Raw genomic sequence first — 13,068 nt, forward strand, 5'->3', positions numbered from 1 at the left:
GAAGATCCAACAAAGAAAGAGAACTACAGGCCAATATCTTTGATAAACATAGATGCTAAAATTCTCAACAAGATCCTAGCAAACTGGATTCAGCAACACATCTCAAAAATCATCCATCATGACCAAGTAGGCTTCATTCTTAGGATGCAAGGCTGGTTCAACATTCGTAAAACCATAAATGTAATTAAATACATCAACAGATGTCAAAACAAAAGCCGCATGATTATATCATTAGATGCAGAAAAAACTTTTGATAAAATTCAGCACCCCTTCTTGATAAAAACCCTCGAACATCTAGGCATACAGGAACATACCTCAAAATAGTAAAAGCCATCTACAAGAAACCCACAGCCAGCGTACTCTTAAACAGACAAAAATTGGAACCATTTCCCCTGAAAACTGGAACAAGACAAGGATGCCCACTCTCACTCCTCCTGTTCAACATTGTATTAGAAGTCCTGGCTCGAGCAATCAGAGATGAGAAGGCAATCAGGGGTATTCAAATAGGAAAAGAGGAAGTCAAATTATCTCTCTTTGCAGATGATATGATTGTGTACCTTGAAAACCCAAGAGAATCTATCAAAAACCTCCTCACACTGATAAAGGCCTTTGGCAAAATAAATGTGCAAAAGACAATGGCATTTCTTTACACCAATAATAAACAAACAGAAACCCAAATAAAAAACACAATTCCATTCACAATAGCCACACAAAAAAAATGAAATACCTTGGCATCTTCCTAACCAGAGACGTGAAAGACCTTTACAATGAAAACTACAAAACACTGCTCAAAGAAATCAAAGTTGACACAAACAAGTGGAAAAATATTCCATGCTCATGGATTGGAAGAATCAACATAGTGAAGATGTCCATCTTACCTAAGGCAATCTATAAATTCAATGCAATACCCATTAAATTACCAGCAACATTCTTCTCAGACCTAGAAAAAACAACACAGGAATTCATATGGAAACACAAACATCCAAAAATAGCCAGAACAATCCTCAGCCAAAAAAACAAAGGTGGTATCACATTACCAGACTTCAAACTTTGCTATAAAGCTACAATCATCAAAACAGCTTGGTATTGGTATAGGAACAGGCATATAGATCAATGGAATAGAATTGAGATTCCAGAAGCAAAACCTCAATTTCTCAACCAACTCATCTTCGACAAGGCCTCCACCACCTACCACTGGGGAGAGGAGAACCTATTCAGTAAATGGTGCTGGGAAAACTGGCTGACCACATGCAGAAGATTGAAACAGGACCCCTATCTATCCCCATGCACAAAGGTTGACTCCAAATGGATCAGAGACCTAAATGTAAAACCTCAAACTATAAGAACCATAGAAAATGAAGGAAATACCATCATGGAAATTGGAACTGGCATCCAATTCCTGAACAAAACCTGAAACCCACAGGTCATAAGAGAGAAGATAGACAAGTGGGACCTTATTAAACTGACAAGCTTCTGCAAAGCCAAAGAAACCATCAAGAAAGCACGGAGACAGCCTACAGACTGGGAAAAAGTATTTGCCAACACCAGGTCAGACAAAGGCTTAACATCTTTGATCTTCAAGGAACTCAAATGAGCTGAAAAGAAATACACAAACAACCCCATTATAAAATGGGCAAAAGATATGAACAGACACTTCACAAAGGAAGACATCCGAACAGCCAACAGACATATGAAGAAATGTCCAACCTCACTAATCATCAGGGAGATGCAAATCAAAACCACACTGAGATACCACCTAACTCCAGCCAGAATGGCAATTATCCACAACTCAAAAAATAACAGCTGCTGGAGAGGGTGTGGAGAAAAGGGAACACTTCTACACTGTTGGTGGGAATGTAAACTAGTGCAACCTCTGTGGAAAGCAGTGTGGCGATTCCTAAAAGCTTTAAATGTCGACCTCCCATATGATGCTGCAATCCCCCTACTGGGAATATATCTGGAAGAACTCAAATCACTCTATAAAAAACATACCTGCACACATATGTTTATTGCAGCATTGTTCACAATAGCAAGAACCTGGAAGCAACCATGCTGCCCATCAAAAGAGGACTGGATTAAAAAATGTGGCACATATACACAATAGAATACTATGCAGCCATAAAAAAGAATAAAATCATGAATTTCGCAGCAACCTGGATGGAACTAGAGTCTGTAATACTGAGTGACCTCTCACAAAAACAAAGGTCCGAGTATCACATGTTCTCACTCATATAATGAACCTTGAACATCCAACCCAATCTATAAGAAAATGACCGTAGTGGGAAACTATGGGGGGGGGGGAGATGGGATTAACAGTAGCAAATATCTGTCTGGGGATGGGGAAGCACCTCTTATCAATAGGGTGCCTGAATGAAACGTATTTGTACACCTAACCCTTAACTGTACCCCACAACATCATAATAAAATATTGATTATAAAAAATAATAACCTGTGAGGCTGGGATCTGTGGCTCAGTCTGTAATCCCAGCAATTCGGGAGACCGAAGCAAGTGAACTGCCTGAGCCCACGGGTTCCAGACCAGCCCAGGCAACTTGGTGAGACCTCATCTCTACAATAAATCATAAAAATTAGCCAGGCGTGGTAGCACACGCCTGTAGTTCTGGCTACTTGGAAGGCTGAGACGGAAAGATCGCGGGAGCCCAGCAGGTCGACGCTGGGGTGACCGTGAGTGTGCCACTGTTCTCCAGCCTGGGCGACAGAGTGAGATTCCAACTCAAAAAAACCAAAAAGCTAGTAGTTTGAACATTGAAGCACAGGACAGGGTAGTGAGAAAGAAGGTAAAAGAGAACTGACATACGGGTTTGTTGGCCAAAGCAAGGAATTTAAATTCTGTTTTCTGTAGAATGGGAAGCCAGTAGAGTAGCTTATGCAGAAGAGTAATGTATGACTTACATTTGAAAACGACCCCTCTAGTTAAGCAATTAAATAAAAATCTCCTGGAGGTGGGAGATGAGAAATCAAAACGGTTTTTACAAGTGTCTCTAATGAGTCTTGTGACCAGACACGTTGAGAATCTTTGTCTTAAGCGAAGAGAGCCAACATTAGCCACCAGAAAAGTGTTAGGGGCCAATATAGCCCAACCCTAAGTCTCAGATGAATTTGTTCACTCTGTCTCAGAAATATTTACCAAAATTGGAATTTTCCATTTGTGTCAACTTTGCTCTTGATTATGTTCTGGAGCTTATGTTCTAGAGAGGTAAGTCAGATATTAAATAATTAACCAAAAGAGACATCAGTCTAGCCGCTAAGGTAGGGTGACATTAAACAGCAAGTAAACAAAGAGCACCATGACAAGTCAAGAAATAAACAGCAGGAGAAAGGAAAAACGTTTTCCTCCTTTTTGAACAGGGGGCTTAGTTAGTATGTTCATTGTGTACTGGGCACCACAAATTATGTAGCTGACCCTGTTTTATAGGTTTTTTTTTAATCTGTAAAATCAAGATCAAAGTTCTACCTTCCAGAGTTGTAGAGATTATGTGAAATAAAACTAGTACAGTACTTGGCATAATGCCTGAAAAATGTAGGTGTTCAATAAAACGTAGTTTCTCTGCTGTTTTCTTCTACTTATCCCTTTCTTCTACTGTTTATCATTAACTAAGAACACTTTCACTAAGACAGTTAACCGCCAGGATCCCTGACTTCTTCACCCATTCAATAAGCTAGTTTGGAGAGGCTCTGTCTCCATCTGTCTGCACACTGAGATCTATCGTGCTCAGTCACCTCTCTGCAGCCTAAAGAGGACCTGTCACCAACACATCACAGTTATGTGCCCTGGCAGGAGCCAGGATCATCGCTAGCCCAAAGAGCTTATCTTAATTTTTCATTCAAGGTCACTGTACCTTGTAAAAAGAAGTATCTGTTACAAGGATCTCTATTTAAGCTGTTGCATTTGTTTCTAACTAAAGCCTTTGATGTTTTAATTATGGATAAAATATTAATATATGTATGGTGGTATTAAAATGTTCTTATCTCATTACAAGACAGTTGTGCCTACATTCTATTTTTAAATTTGGTGATAAAAATCTTTGCTATTATACATTTTACTTTACATAAAAGTAAAACATATACATACCGTGCTGTGCATAAAAAAAATCTGAAACAGTGTAATTTTCTAGAACTGCTTTTCAAATGGTGTGGTGGATTTTATAGCATGTGCAGTGTATCATTTCTGGTTTTGCAAGATTGAATTTAAAATTATAAGTTACCTTTAAGATATATTAATATGTGCAAGGAGAAAGGATTTTTCTTATTCTTCCTTTTCACTCCTACATCCTCTTCAGAATGAGACACATTTCATCTAAATCTAATGCAAAAAAAAAAATCACAAAATATATAGGGAAGAATCTATTTACAAAATGAGAAAACATTAATATCCTGGGACAAGGAGTTGAAAAAATAGGAAAACATCGCCATTACATAGCAAGAGATTAAATGGAAAATCAAAGAGCAAGTTTTCAAAAAGAAAAGTTGGTTTTATATAGTCAGGACTTGAGAACTTGGGCCACTGTCTAAGGACAAGAAGCACTTTAATTTATCAAGTAGTTATTTCTTATTCACTTCAGTAGTACACAGATTTATTTGCAGGCTTATTAGTGGACACGCTTAACAATGTACATACATAACTCTTTTGTTGTGTGAAAATAAACTAAAATCAAACAAATGGATTAGGAGGATGATTATGTAAATATTAGTAATCATAAGTATGTAACATTTTAATTTCTTACATTAGTTGCCTGATGTAACACAAAAGAAGAGGGCTTTATTTGGTGTATCCTCAAATACCTTTGTACTGTGTGTGACACTGAAGGTTGAGTTTTTGCTTAAAGCCATTTCTAAGGGAAATCATGGTAATTAATTTTTATCTATATCTAAGAAAAATGCTTATCAAGTATTTTCCTATAGATGCACAATTTTAACAGGACATAAATTTCATTAATTTGGAAATTTCAAAGTTAGAATTCTGTGGACATGAACCGATGAGGCCAAATTGACGACAGCTGTCTCGGCAAAGAATGGGTCTTCAATGGTAGTGTAAGACACATACATCAAATTCACAACGAGGCAATGATATCGCTACAAAATGACAAGGAAATTCATCATTAAGGGTTGCACAGGTCTTTTCGTGAGAGGCTTATTTATGTATTCCAAGAAAGAAAATGTCTTTTACCAGTTAACCTATCTGGTAGCTTTTTGTGAACTGATGAATAAATATATTCATGCCCGTAATTGAAAGTGACCCTTATTGAGGAAAACTGATATAGTGTATGAATATATTCACACAGAATTGGAGTGGATTTAAATGTCTTGCATTTAAAAGGATTGGTTCCTTCTTATTTGATCCTTTGTATAATTACAATATGATGAAGATGGTGCTAATTATTATAACAATGTCCTCATTCAGTGCCATTTATCTGAAGAGATCAAAGACATTTAGAAATCTCCACTAAATAATCCATTGTGGTAAGCATCCTAGGAAATACATGCGTCCAAGGTACAGTGAAGCAGAAATGTGCTCACGTCAAAAGGAAAGCAAGTTTATTTGCCTTAAAACTTGTTCTTTTTTTTTTGGTCACAGAGCTGAGACACTGCCTATAATCTCTGAATAGGGCAATGACACATTTAACTATAGAGCTCAAAGGCTGAGAATTAAATTCTCCCCAACGCTTCCCTTCTTTTATAACTTTACATAAAAATATAAAAGATTAAATCGCTTTCAACATATGACACTGACATTGTTTCTATATGAGATACAGGAATCCAACTCTGAGGCGTATTCATATTAACGCACTACCTGTGAAGGTGGCTAGGGTGGTTTGAGGACATTATAAACAGGGAAGCTATTTAGAGTATATGGAATGATATCAGGATTTAGGGCTCTGTCAAGGTTCTTATGTTATTTTAATCTGAATATAGTTGGTTAGGAAAGAGATAGAAAATATTAAAATGCATAATAATTTCTTGCTGTGTGTGAAAGCTGTGGATCATTCTTCATTTCACATCTAAAAGCAAAAATATGACACTTATTTTTAACCCATATCAAAGTACAACTCATTTTCAACCAGAAAAGGAGACTGCAATACCACTTTTATAGATATTTTCACTAACATAAAATAAAATAATTTCCTAGATAAGGTCTTTTTAATAATTATATGGATTCTACGTTCACTGTGCCATCCACAGTATCTTAACTATATAGGCCACACGATAAATGCTTACAGAGTTAAAACCACGTGGCATTACTGAGCTTTACAGAGGAATTTTATATAAACCTATGCAATTCATGGCCTATTTGGCCCTAAAGCTGGAATAATATTGAAGTTCTCACTCTTATTAGAGAGGGAATATTTTGTGTTGGTTGGTTGGCTTTTCAGTTCCATGATTCTACTGCATATTCTGGCTTTAAAAGTGTAGGTTTCTTCAGACTAATATGTATAAAGATTCAACTACGAGTAGAGGAATACTAATGTCATTTTTTACAGTTTAAAATCACATTCCATTTTTATGTGAATACTAAGAGATGATTAGGAGCCCCCCTCTGGGCTCTCTCCAAGAAACTAGTTATCTGGATTCTTAGAAATAGATCCTTAAGGGGAGATCTATCTCTGGAATAAGAACAAGGTTAGAGAATTGTATGAATTTTATGTCTTCCCCTTCTGATTAGGTGCCAAGGTAGCCACATAAAACACTGCTAAATAGGCAGCACTTGGAAACGCTAACAACAAGGGGAGTGAACTCAAAAAACACAGAGTGAGGAGATTTCTATTAAAATGTCAAACAAGGCAAATATTAGTGATACCTTTAGAATTGTTTTCACAGGTTGTTCAAATCCTTTGAAACTATCTCAAGCAAAAGGTAATCAGTAACTTTCTTCTCCACATAAGGACTATCGCAAATGCCCACAATTGATTTACCTTGATGTCGTAAAAATAATCATGTATACATTCAGAATTTAAAAAGAATATAACCAGTGTACACAGGCTGTGCTTAGAGGCTGAAAGATGAGGTACAGGCTGGAAAAGGATTTCACTGTTGACAGTTTATGCCACAGATCTACAGACAGATAGAGACCAACGTATCAGCAGAAGGATGATCTTGCCCTCAGCTATTCAATTTCAAAAGGTACATGTCCTTTCACCTTAGATTTATGCCTCATTCCCTTATTTAGCTAGACATTGCCAAGTGCTTAACAAGATAAACAATCAATAAATAATTTATCTTTCCCTTACACATAACCATTTATTCCTTCTTGCTTATGAAATGTGATAGATAGATAATAGGTAGCTAGCTAGCTAATTAGATAGATAGTATGGGTTGAATGCTGTCCCTACAAAATTAATATTCTGAAGTTCTTACTCCCAATACTTCAAAATATGGCTGTATTTAAAGATAGAGTATGAAAAGAACTAATAAAATTAAAATAAGGTCATTAGGGTGAGTCTTAATTCAATATGACTGGTGCTCATAAGAAGAGGAGATTAGAACACAAACAGAGGAAAAATCATGTGAAGACCCAGGGATAAGACAGCAATATACAAGTCAAGAAGTGAGACCTTAGAAGAAGCCAACCAAGCTGACACCTTAGTCTTAGACATCTAGCCTCCAGCACTGTGACAAATACATACAAATATTCTGTTGTTTAAACTACTCAGTCTACTGTGTTTTGTTATGGCAGCCATACCTAACCAATGCTATAAATACATATATTCCAAAATATGTAATCTTATCAGATGGGTTAGCTATCACTAAGCCACCAATTCTGGCCAATAGATGGTTGACTTTTTATTGGGAAAATGTGGCAATTAAGAAGTTTCCCAAGCTTGATAAATTTCTGTAGAAAGAAACACTTGTTGTCAGTTTCGTAATAAGATGCTTATGGATAATTTCAAGAAGCCATGTGAGTTTGACTTATTAATTGCAAATTTACAGAGAGCTTGATATGCATGGTGACTGATCAGAGTTATGCTTTGGGAATGGAAATTAATATAAACATAATTTCAGCTGAGAAACAAGAATTTGAGTTAAGAGAGCATTCACTGGAATGAAAAAGAAGGATGTGGTAAAAGATAATTGAGTTATATTTTTGTATTAACTTTGTTATGTAGGACAAGAGAGAGAAATGAAACAAAAATTTTTTTTCGGTCCCAAGTTTAGAGGACAGTGATGCCATCAACTAAATTACAAAACACCAAAAAAAAAAAAAAAAAAAGCAGAGTTGAAAGAGAAAAATAAAAGAAGTCAATTTTAGATACCGTAAATTTGAAGTGCTAGTGCATTATTTAGTAGAGATACTTTAGCATATTACTAGGTGGAAATAACCAAAAAATTGTAGGTTAAGTCAGATAGACAAATGTTGTAGAAAAACAATACCAACAGAGTTGACAGTGTGGGAACAGAAGGAAGGATCTGAGGGTTTTAATCTTAACGTCCATGAGGTCTAGTAACAAATTCCAGCTTCAGAGATACATGTTATCAGTTACAATTGGATAAAACCAAATTTATAAAAATGCATACTTTTTTAAAAGAAGTAGAAAGGCAACATAGTTTAAAATTTTGGAAAATTTAAGGCAGAGAAAAGATCTGCTTCTGCATTTTAAGAAAGGAAGTTATATCTAAAAGTAATAACAATAAGACTCATGATTTATAATTAAACTATAAGAATCTGGGAAGGAGGCTAATTATTTAGATACACATGTTAAGGAAGCATAATATAGATTTTAAAAAGGAAGGTAGAACTGATAGAATTAATGTATAACAGATAGGAGACATCTAAAATAGTCGAACTCATAGTAGTAGAGAATAGAATGTTTTCCAGAGGTTATGTGAAGGAGAACATGTCAGCATTTTGTCCAAATGCAAGACTAATACATTCTAGAAGTCTGGTTTACAACATAGAACATACAGTTAACAATATACTAGTGTGTACTTTGAACTATATTTAATGAACTAGATCTCATGTTAAATGTTCTTACTGCAAAACAAACAAACAAAAATCACCACACACACAAAAACCCCAGGAAATTTTGGAGGGGGTGGCTATGTTTAGTACTTAAGGTGACAGGATTATGGGTGTATACATATGTCCAAACTCATCAAAATTTATATATTAAACATGGACACTTTTGTATATTAATTATACCTCAATATAGCTTAAAAATAATAAATCAACACTTTTGAAAACATAAAAACAAGAAAAATACTTATGTTCTAAGTGCATTAAAACAGAGATGAAAAATTCAAAGCACTATAAAAAATAAATAAATTTATAATGGAGTGGTTTTTTTTTTAGAATAGAGATAGCAAATGAAAGATAAACGGTTAAAATTCGAAGATCTTTCAAAAAAACAAGTTTTAGCATGCTTATTAATACCTATAACACCAACAAGAATATGGCAAGCCAAATTAATTAGGCTGCAATATTTTTATTTTCCTGTATAAAGCCACTTTATATACAAGAAATAAAATTATTAGAGAACAATAACCAAAAATAATAATAAAGGAACACTCTATCTCTACATATATTAGACTTGCTTCTCAAATGTTGGGATGTATATTAATTACCTGAAATGTTTGTAAAAATCCAGATTCCTGGGTCTGACCCTAGACTAGTATATAAAAATAGGTTAGGTAGGACTTTACGTTCTGCTTTTTTAAACAACAGGTTTCTGGATATATTTTTTTGAAATTAGTCTACAGAATACAATGTTTAAAAGATTTTTAAGCTGGGCTCGGTGGCTCAGCCTGTAATCCAGCGACTTTGGGAGGCTGAGGTGAGTGAATTGCCTGAGCCCACGGGTTCGAGACCCACCTGGGCAGCGAGACCTCATCTCTACAATAAATCAAAAAATCAGCCGGGTGTGGTAGCGCATGCCTGTAGTTCTGGCTACTCAGAAGGCTGAGGCAGAAAGATCGCCGGAGCCCAGCAGGCGAGGCTGCGGTGGCCAGTAGTGGCCACCGCACTTCAGTCTGGGCGACGAGTGAGACTCCAACTAAAAAAAAAAAAAGACTTTTAGAAAATGCTAGAAAAAATAGAATTAAGGAGTTCATTACAGAACTGTATCTAAGAGGGAAAAAATATAGTGGGAGAATATTGGAAAGAAATTACAATCATGTCACAGTTCAAAACTGAAAAAATGATTATTTTAAGAGGTGCAGAAGATGTGAGGGAAAACATCTACATTTTAATTTACATCAACTCTTATAAGAGTTTGTATATTGCCCTGAACAAACAATAAGCAGCAGTTTTGTTTTGTATTTCAAATAAATTTTAGGTTTAGAAGAGTTTCAGATTTACAGAAAAGTTAAGGAGATATTAGTGAGTTTTCATATACCCTATACTACATTCCTGTATTAGAAACATATCACATTAGTATAGTATATTTGGCATAATATTTAAGCCAATTCTGGTTTATTATTATCAATACAGGTCTATAATTTGTTTTGATTTCCAGTTTTAGTTAATATTCTTTTTCTTTTTCAGGATCTCATCTGAAATACCACATTACATTTAATCACGATGTCTCCTACATCTTCTCTTTGCTGTGACAGTTCTTACATTTTGCTTGTTTTGATGACTTTGATAGTCTTGAAATGTCCTGGTTAGGCACTCTGTAGAATTTAACTTCACTGGGTTAGTCTAATATTTTTCTCATTCTTAAACTGGAATTAAAAGTTTTTAAAAGGAAAACCACAGAGGAAAACTGCCATTTTAATAACATTATATAAAAAGTACATACTAATTAGCTTGATTTGATCATTTCACAATGTTTGTATCTATCAACCTATCACCTTGTTCCCATACATATATATAATTATCTTACTGCAATTAAAAAATTATTTTAAAAACTTTTAAAATGCACACTCTACACATGACTAATTTGAGATTGGCCTTGATCGCCTTGATGAGGTAGTGTTTGTCTGATTTTCTGCCCAAAATGTTATGTTTTTTTTCTTCCTTTTCAGATAGAGTAACTGGGCACAAACCACATTCAGGAGTGGGGAGTAATGCCACATGTCTGAGGCAGAATTCCTATATAACTTACCTGAAATTCTTCTGCACCAGGCATTTGTCTTTTCTCCCGGATTCATTTGTTTCAGCCCAAATTGTTCCAGCTTTTACGATGCACGGAACACTCTTTCAATTGCCCTCTGTGTCTGTTTGATGTACTCCCATTATTGCTTGGAGATTTTTTTGTGAGATTTTTTTAATGATTTTCTCTTTTGCGTTTTCTTACTTTATGGCACTATGCAATGCTCCAAATTTATTCTTTGTATGCTCCACCTTCAGACCTAGAGTCAGTCATTTCTCAAAGGAATCCTGGTTCCTATTCTCAGAGACGGATGTTAAAAACTGAGATCGGTAACCTAGGTGCATTCCTTGATCCTGGAATTGCTGATAGACCAAGGGCATGCATGTGTGTAGACTAGTCCAGGATATACACATACTTTAAGTATTATTTGTTTATTTATATTAAGCTAAACATGAGTTCATATTGAGAAAACCAGAATATACCACCTCTAAATATAAAAAAAAAATTATTGCAATGAAGGCAATTGAGAAGAGGCAGATGCAGGAAAGCTCTCTGTCCTACCTCTACTTGCCCGAAAGCAGGATATAGATTTACAAAGACATACGATATACTACTGTCCCCTGTCTATACCAGGGAGAATAAAGGTGAACCGCTGAAGACAACTTTAGACTCTCTGTACCCAGAGGTGGCACCAGAGGAATCCACACTAACCAAATTTGCTAACTAGCCTTGATCTGCCATTTATTTGCCCTCCCACAAGTTGCTGTCCCTAGAAACTCCTTTTTTGTCATGTCATTTCTCTAAAATGTATTGTTCTTTATTGAAGATGCTATATAAACTGGAATTCAAAGCTACTTCTTTGGGAACTACTCATTCCCTGGGTGTCTTGTATGGATGCATGAAATATACATGTTAATACACTTCTGTTTGTTTTTCTCTTATCAATTTATCTTTCGTTACAGGAGTCCATTCCAACTAAGAACTTACGAAGGCTGAAGGACGAGTTATTTTTGTTCTTCTACAACACTGATGTGTTCAACTCTAATTCAGTACTCCCTGAATCATTCTAGCCTCTCTCCTTGCTTGTTTATAACCTCTTACTTCAATAGCAATACACCTGACTTCTGTGATTTGTCATGTGCTAATTCAATTATTCAATATCCATGTATAGCAGTGTCAACCTGTACTCCATGGGAAGCAACTTCACCAACAGGAGAACAGTTCTTTTGTACATTTGTTTTTGATCTTAAAGTCTCAACTCATCTCCAAAATTACTTAGGTTAGTACCTTTATTCCCCAACACAATCAGTGATGTTATTTAATACATTTTAGTACAATTAGATTTTTTTGTGTGTCAGTCTATATACCAACTTGGAATTCCCCAACCTTCCACATGACTTTTTAAAAAATGTGCATGTGTTAAGATTCTGTGTTTATGTTGTAAACATCTATGGTTTTGACAAGGGCGCATTATGTCCTCTATCCAATCTTATAATATCAGGCAGAATAATTTCATCACCTTACAAATATCCTGTGTTACAGCTTCTCAGTTCTTCCTTCTCCCTAAACCCTGAAACATGGATCTTTCTAGAGTTTTGCCTTTTTCAGGATGTCATATATTGGAATAATACAGCATGTTGCCTTTTCAGATGGCTCCTCTCATTTAGAAAGATGCATTCAAGATTCATTCATTTTTAAAATTATGACTAGACAGTTCTTTTATCACTGGTACATGTATTCTATCGTGTGCATGTACCATAGTCTATTATATGAGTATTTATTAAAGGATATCTTAATTGCTTACAGTTTGCGGCCATTAGAAATAAATCTTCTGTAACTGTCATCTTCTTTTTGTGTGTGTGTGTACAAGTAAGTTTGCAAATCAGCTGTTAAACACTCAGCAACGCAATTGCTAGATTTTATGGTGAGGCCAGGTTTAGGTTTATAAGAAACTGCCACACTGTCTTCAAAAGTGATTGTACCATTTTATGTTTTCACCATTTTGCAATGATTAAAAGTT

The sequence above is a fragment of the Carlito syrichta genome, unplaced genomic scaffold (assembly GCF_000164805.1).
Source record: "Carlito syrichta isolate Samal-C Ts95f unplaced genomic scaffold, Tarsius_syrichta-2.0.1 Scaffold289316, whole genome shotgun sequence".
NCBI lineage: Eukaryota > Metazoa > Chordata > Mammalia > Primates > Tarsiidae > Carlito > Carlito syrichta.